We start from the raw sequence: 8428 nt of genomic DNA on the forward strand, positions 1-8428 counted from the left end.
GAGATGCTGCGTTCCTTCCGTCTCTCTGCTTTCCTACCGTCTTCATCCAATCCTTCTTACTCCTTTCCATGGCAAGCTGTATGCAAGGGTTTCACCGTTGTCAGTGGCTACCTCCCATCCTCTCAGTGAAAATGTTCAACGCACCCTGTCACGACACGGCTATTCATCTGTCGGTTCTCAATCAGGTTGGAATAGAATCCAGTGATTCTTTTGCGTCTGTCACTAACGCCCAGCCTTCAGGAGTTTGAAGCTCGTCACAATCATTCAATACCGGAATCTTACTCGGAATACCACAGGCCATCAGTTCTCGCCTATACCACGAAGACTCTGATCTCACGGAATGGCTGGCTCGTTTGTCAGGCGAGCACTCGGTTGTCTGGCGATCAACCATGCATCGTGTATCAGGAATCCAAGAGATATTCACCCAATCGAAGGTAGAACGGAGGTGGTTGTCAGTCACACGTTCATAGGTGAGAATGATGATGAGTGTCACGGATCATCACATTCATCAAGCTGAAGAACAAGTGATATCTTAGAACAAGAACAAGCGGAATTGAATAGAAGAACAATAGTAATTGCATTAATACTCGAGGCACAGCAGAGCTCCACACCTTAATCTATGGTGTGTAGAAACTCCACCGTGGAAAATACATAAGAACAAGGTCTAGGCATGGCCGTGAGGCCAGCCTCCCAATGATCTAAGATAGCATAAGAACAAAGGTAGCTACCAAGATGATAATACAATAGTAAAAGGTCCTACTTATAGAGAACTAGTAGCCTAGGGTTTACAGAGATAAGTAAATGACATAAAAATTCACTTCCGGGCCCACTTGGTGTGTGCTTGGGCTGAGCATTGAAGCATTTTCGTGTAGAGACTCTTCTTGGAGTTAAACGCTAGTTTGGTGCCAGTTTGGGCGTTTAACTCCCATCCTTGTGCCATTTCCGGCGTTTAACGCTAGAAATTCTGATGGTGACTTTGAACGCCGGTTTGGGCCATCAAATCTTGGGCAAAGTATGGACTATCATATATTGCTGGAAAGCGCAGGAAGTCTACTTTCCAACGCCATTGAGAGCGCGCCAATTGGGCTTCTGTAGCTCCAGAAAATCCACTTCGAGTGCAGGGAGGTCAGAATCCAACAGCATCTGCAGTCCTTTTTAGTCTCTGAATCAGATTTTTGCTCAGGTCCCTCAATTTCAGCCAGAAAATACCTGAAATCACAGAAAAACACACAAACTCATAGTAAAGTCCAGAAAAGTGAATTTTAACTAAAAACTAATAAAAATATACTAAAAACTAACTAGAACATACTAAAAACATACTAAAAACAATGCCAAAAAGCGTACAAATTATCCGCTCATCACCCTCCATCATGAAAGACTCCATCCAAGTAGTCAAACATTGTGACAAGTGCCAAATCCACGCCGACCTTCATCAGGCCACTCCCCACTAACTCAGCGTCATAATGGCAGATCGACCTTTCGAAATTTGGGGAATCGACCTCGTTGGTCCCTTCCCGACGGCTCCCGGGCGTCTCAAATACCTCATTGTTGCCATTGACTGTAAAACCCCATATTTTTCAAAATTAAATAATAAATTATTTATGATTTATTTATCTATTCGAGAATATATTTTTAGAGGGATTGGAGGAGCCGCGCCACCACCGCACCCCGTCGTCCCAGCTCGTCATCGCATCCTGCTGCTGCTGTTGTCTTCACGCGAATCAGAGGGAGAGACATAGGAGAGTGTTGCGCGAGAGAAGCTACCATCATGTCCCATTCTGTCGCCGTCACTGGAGGAGCGTTACGAGTCGCCGTTGCCGATGAGGGAAATGAGGAGTTGTGTCCCATCGCGCATGTCACCGTTGTGCTTCTTGGTTGCCGTAGAGCAGAGCCGTGTGAGAAAGGGAGTTGTCATTGCGAAAAAAATGCAGTGAAGTGGAGGACGCCTGATGAGCGGATAATTTATACGCTTTTTGGCATTGTTTTTAGGTAGTTTTTTGTAGGATCTAGCTACTTTTAGGGATGTTTTCATTAGTTTTTATGGAAAATTCACATTTTTGGAATTTACTATGAGTTTGTGTGTTTTTCTGTAATTTCAGGTATTTTCTGGATGAAATTCAGGGACCTGAGCAAAAATCTGAGAGGAGGTTGACAAAGGACTGCTGATGCTGTTAGATTCTGACCTCCCTGCACTCGAAATGGATTTTCTGGACCTACAGAACTTTAAATTGAGCGTTCTTAACAGCGTTGGAAAGTACACATTCAGAGCTTTCCAGCAATATATAATGGTCCATACTTTATTTGAGTCTAAAGTAATATATAATAGTTTATACTTTATTCGTGATTAGACGACGTAAACTGGCGCTCAACGCTAGTTTTATGCTGCATTCTGGAGTCAAACGCTAGAAACACATCACAAACCAGAGTTAAACACCAAAAACACGTTACAACTTGGCGTTTAACTCCAAGAGAAGCCTCTGCACGTGTAAAGCTCAAGCTCAGCCTAAGCACACACTAAGTGGGCCCCGGAAGTGGATTTCTGCATCAATCACTTATCTCTGTAACCCTAGTAGCTAGTTTTAGTATAAATAGAACTTTTTACTATTGTACTAGTGTCTTTTGACCATTCAGTATTTTGACCACATCTTTGGTCTCAGTTTTAATCTATTATTCATCTTAGGAGACTATTGATCATGTTTATGGGGGCTGGCCATTCGGCCATGCCTGAACCTTGATCACTTATGTATTTTCAATGGTGGAGTTTCTACACACCATAGATTAAGGTATGGAGCTCTGCTGTACCTCGAGTTTTAATGCAAAGTACTACTATTTTCTATTCAATTCATGATTATTCTTATTCTAAGATATTTGCTGACCCTCAACCTTATGGATGTGATGATCCGTGACACTCATCATCATCCGTCCTAATGAACGCGTGCTTGACAACCACTCCCGCTCTACCTTAGACCGAGCGCATATCTCTTGGATTCCTTGATCAGAATCTTCGTGGTATAAGCTAGAATCCTTTGGCGGCCACTCTTGAGAATCTGGAAAGTCTAAACCTTGTCTGTGGTATTCCGAGTAGGATTCAAGGATTGAATGACTATGACGAGTTTCAAACTCGCGATTGTTGGGCGTGGTGACAGACGCAAAAGAATCAATGGATTTTATTCCAATATGATCAAGAACCGACAGATGATTATCCGTGCTGTGACAGAGCATTTGGACCATTTTCATTGAGAGGATGGGAAGTAGCCATTGAGAACGGTGACGCCCTACATACAGCTTGCCATTGAAAGGAGTAAGAATGACTGGATGAAGTAGTAGGAAAGCAAAGATTCAGAAAGAACACAACATCTTCATACACTTATCTGAAATTCCCACCAATGAATTACATAAGTATCTCTATCTTATTTTACGTTTTATTTATCTATTACTTTCGAAAACCTTTATAACCATTATAATCTGCCTGACTGAGTTTTACAAGATGACCATAGCTTGCTTTATACCAGCATTCTCCTGGGATCAACCCTTACTCACGTAAGGTTTATTACTTGGACGACCTAGTGCACTTACTGGTTAGTTGTGCGAAGTTGTGAAGAATGTGAGGGAACCATAGTAGTGTGCACCAAGTATTTGGAGCCATTACTAAAAAATTGTTCAAGTTGTGAAAAGAGTAAATCACAATTTTGCCTATCAAGTTTTTGGCGCCGTTGCCAGGGATTGTTCGAGTTTGGACAACTGACGGTTCATCTTGTTGCTCAGATTAGGTAATTTTCTTTTATTGTGTTTTCAAAAAGTTTTCAAAATTTTTTCAAAAAATTTTTTCTTTGTTTTCATTTTTCTAAAAATAATTTTCGAAAAAATACAAAAAAATTATAAAATCATAAAAACCAAAAATATTTTTTTTGTGTTTCTTGTTTGAGTCTAGAGTCAATTTTTATGTTTGGTGTCAATTGCATATCTTTATTTTTCTCCAAAAAAAAATTTGAAAAATCCATGCATGTGTTCTTCATGATCTTCAAGTTGTTCTTGGTAAGTCTTCTTGTTTGATCTTCATATTTTCTTGTTTTGTGTTTTTTTCTTATTTTTCATATGCATTCTTGAATTCTTAGAGTCTAAATATTTAAAATTTCTAAGTTTGGTATCTTGCATGTTTTTCTTTTCTTGAAAATTTTTCAAAAATAAGTCTTGATGTTCATCTTGATCTTCAAAGTGTTCTTGGTGTTCATCTTGACATTCATAGTGTTCTTGCATGCATCATTGGTTTTGATCCAAAATCTTCATATTTTGGGTCATAATTGTGTTTTTATCTCTCATCATTAAAATTTTAAAAATAAAAAAATATTTTTTCCTTTTTTTCTCATAAATTTCGAAAATTTGAGTTGACTTAGTCAAAAAAATTTTAAAATTTAGCTATTTCTTATAAGTCAAGTCAAATTTTCAATTTTAAAAATTTTATCTTTGCAAAACTTTTTCAAAAATCAAATCTTTTTCATTTTTTTGTTATTTTTGAAAATTCCTTAAAATTGATTTTTAAAAATCTTTTTCTTAATTTTATCTTTTATTTTCGAAAATGTTAAAAAAATGATTTTCAAAATCTTTTTCTTAACTTTATTTCATGATTTTCAAAAACTTTACTAACAATTAATGTGATTGATTCAAAAATTTGAAGTTTGTTACTTTCTTGTTAAGAAAGGTTCAATCTTTAAATTCTAGAATCATATCTTTTAGTTTCTTGTTAGTCAAGTAATCAATTTTAATTTTAAAAATTAAGTCTTTTTCAAAACAAATTCCAATCATATCTTTTCAATCATAACCTTTTTTCAAAATCAATTTCAAAATCTTTTCTAACTTCTTATCTTTTCAAAATTGATTTTCAAATCTTTTTCAACTAACTAATTGACTTTTTGTTTGTTTCTTATCTTTTTCAAAACCACCTAACAACTTTTCCCTCTCTAATTTTCGAAAATCACCTCCATCTTTTTCAAAAATCTTTTTTAATTAACTAATTGTTTCAAATTTTAATTTTAATTTTATTTCTTCTCTTAATTTTCGAAAATCACTAACCTGTTCAAAAATAATTTTCAAAAACTCCTCTCTCTCATCTTCTTCTATTTATTTATTTATCTACTAACACCTCTCTTCTACTCAAGAATTCGAACCCACTCTTCCCCCTTGTGTTTGGATTCTTACCTTTTTCTCTTTTATTCTCTTATTCTTCTACTCACATAAAGGAATCTCTATACTGTGACATAGAGGATTCCTCTTTTCTCTCTGTTCTCTTCTTTTTCATATAAGCAGGAGCAGGGACAAGAACATTCTTGTTAAAGCAGATTCGGAACCTGAAAGGACTCTGAAGAAGAAGCTAAGAGAAGCTAAAGCACAATAATCTAGAGAAAACCTTGCAGAGAATCTCAAAAAAGAGAGAGACATGGCCGAACTCAATAATAATGGTAGAGGTGCAAGGAGGATGCTTGGTGATTATAGTACACCTACTTTCAAATTTTATGGAAGAAGCATCTCAATCCCTGCCATTGGAGAAAACAATTTTAAGCTGAAACTTCAACTAGTTGCTCTAATGCAACAGAACTGCAAGTTTCATGGACTTTCATCAGAAGATCCATATCAGTTTTTAACTGAGTTCTTGTAGATCTGTGAGACTGTAACGACTAATGGAGTAGATCCTGAAGTTTACAGGCTCATGCTTTTCCCTTTTGCTGTAAGAGACAAAGCTAGAACATGGTTAGACTCACAACCTAAAGATAGCCTGGACTCTTGGGATAAGCTGGTCACGTCCTTCTTGGCTAAGTTCTTTCCTCTTCAAAATCTGAGCAAAGGGACAAGAACATTCTTGTTAAAGCAGATTCGGAACCTGAAAGGACTCTGAAGAAGAAGCTAAGAGAAGCTAAAGCACAACAATCTAGAGAAAACCTTGTAGAGAATCTCAAAAAAGAGAGAGACATGGCCGAACTCAATAATAATGGTGGAGGTGCAAGGAGGATGCTTGGTGATTATAGTACACCTACTTTCAAATTTTATGGAAGAAGCATCTCAATCCCTGCCATTGGAGAAAACAATTTTAAGCTGAAACTTCAACTAGTTGCTCTAATGCAACAGAACTGCAAGTTTCATGGACTTTCATCAGAAGATCCATAGCAGTTTTTAACTGAGTTCTTGTAGATCTGTGAGACTGTAACGACTAATGGAGTAGATCCTGAAGTTTACAGGCTCATGCTTTTCCCTTTTGCTGTAAGAGACAAAGCTAGAACATGGTTAGACTCATAACCTAAAGATAGCCTGGACTCTTGGGATAAGCTGGTCACGTCCTTCTTGGCTAAGTTCTTTCCTCTTCAAAATCTGAGCAAGCTTAGAGTGGATGTTCAGACCTTCAAACAAAAAGATGGTGAATCCCTCTATGAAGCTTGGGAAAGATACAAGCAGATGACCAAAAGGTGTCCTTCTGACATGCTTTCAGAGTGGACCATTTTGGATATATTCTATTATGGTCTATCTGAGTTCTCTAAGATGTCACTGGACCATTCTGCAGGTGGATCCATTCACCTGAAGAAAACGCCTGCAGAAGCTCAAGAACTTATTGACATGGTTGCAAATAACCAATTCATGTACACTTCTGAGAGGAATTCTGTGAGTAATGGGATGCCTCAGAGGTAGGGAGTTCTTGAAATTGATGCTCTGAATGCCATATTGGCTCAGAACAAAATGTTGACTCAGCAAGTCAACATGATTTCTCAAAGTCTGAATGGATGCCCAACAAGGCTTTAATAATGGTGGAAGAAACAGGCTTAGCAATAGCAAGCCTTTTCCATCATCTTCTCAGCAACAGACAAAGAATTTTGAGCAGAGCTCCTCTAGCTTAGCAAATATAGTCTCTGATCTGTCTAAGGCCACTTTAAGTTTCATGAGTGAAACAAGGTCCTCCATCAGAAAGTTGGAGGCACAAGTGGGCTAGCTGAGTAAGAAGGTCACTGAAACTCCTCCTAGTACTCTCCCAAGCAATACTGAAGAGAATCCAAAAAGAGAGTGCAAGGCCATTAATATAATCAAAATGGCCGAACCTAGAGAGGAAAGGGAAGACGTGAATCCCAATGAGGAAGACCTCATGGGACATCTCCCAGACAAGAAGGAGTTCTCTATTGAGGACCTAAAGGAATCTGAGGCTCACATAGAGACCATAGAGATTCCATTAAACCTCCTTCTGCCATTCATGAGCTCTGAAAGTTATTCTTCCTCGGAAGAGGATGAAGATGTAACTGGAGAGCAAGTTGCTCAATATCTAGGAGCTATCATGAAGCTGAATGACAAGTTATTTGGTAATGAGACTTGGGAAGATGCACCTCCCTTGCTCATTAGTGAACTAGATACATGGGTTCAGCAAACTTTACCTCAAAAGAAACAAGATCCTGGTAAATTCTTAATACCATGTACCATGGGCACCATGACCTTTGATAAGGCTCTGTGTGGCCTGGGGTCAAGTATAAATCTTATGCCATTCTCTGTAATGGAGAAACTGGGAATCTTTGAGGTACAAGCTACCACTTTCTCATTAGAGATGGCAGACAAGTCAATAAGACAAGCTTATGGATTGGCAGAGGACGTGTTAGTAAAGGTTAAAGGCCTTTACATCCCTGCTGATTTCATAATCACTTGGAGGGAGAAGGATGAATGTATCATCCTTTGAAGACCCTTCCTAGCCACAGCAGGAGCTGTGATTGATGTTAACAGAGGAGAATTAGTCCTTCAATTGAATGGGGACTACCTTGTGTTTAAGGCCCAAGGATATCCTTCTGTAAACATGGAAAAGAGGCACGATAAGCTTCTCTCAATACAGAGTCAAACAAAGCCCCCACAATCAAACACTAAGATTGGTGTTGGGAGGCCACAACTAAACTCTAAGTTTGGTATTGAGAAGTCCCCACATCCAAACTCTAAGTTTGGTGTTGGGAGGCCCTCATCATGCTCTGATGATCTGTGAGGCTCCATGAGAGCTCACTATCAAGCTATTGACATTAAAGAAACGCTTATTGGGAGGCAACCCAATTTTTATTTATTTATATTTTTATTGTTCTTTTATGTTTTATTAGGTTCATGATCATGTGGAGTCACAAAACAAATACTAAAATTAAAAACAGAATCAAAAACAGCAAAGGAAACAGCACACCCTGGAGGAAGAGCTTACTGGCATTTAAAAGCCAGTAAGGAGAATCTAACTGGCGTTCAATGCCAGAACAGAGCATGAATTTGGCATTAAACGCCAGAAACAAGCAGCAGTCTAGCATTTAAACGCCAAGATTACACCCTGAGGAGAGCTGGCATTAAACGCCAGAAACAAGCATGGAACTGGCGTTCAACACCAGAAACATACTGCAGATTGGCGTTGAACGCCCAAAACAAGCATAGAGCTAGC

At 38.5% G+C, this 8428-nt stretch overlaps 1 non-coding gene across 1 annotated transcript; it reads right to left on the reverse strand.

The window, feature by feature from the left end:
- Positions 1-6366: 6366 nt before the first annotated feature.
- LOC127743747 (small nucleolar RNA R71) lies at positions 6367-6474 on the reverse strand. Its single transcript, XR_008005124.1, has one exon. It is a non-coding gene; the product is annotated as a small nucleolar RNA R71 (small nucleolar RNA).
- Between the last annotated feature and the right edge of the window lie 1954 nt (positions 6475-8428).

This window comes from Arachis duranensis, unplaced genomic scaffold (assembly GCF_000817695.3).
Source record: "Arachis duranensis cultivar V14167 unplaced genomic scaffold, aradu.V14167.gnm2.J7QH unplaced_Scaffold_100371, whole genome shotgun sequence".
Lineage (NCBI taxonomy): Eukaryota > Viridiplantae > Streptophyta > Magnoliopsida > Fabales > Fabaceae > Arachis > Arachis duranensis.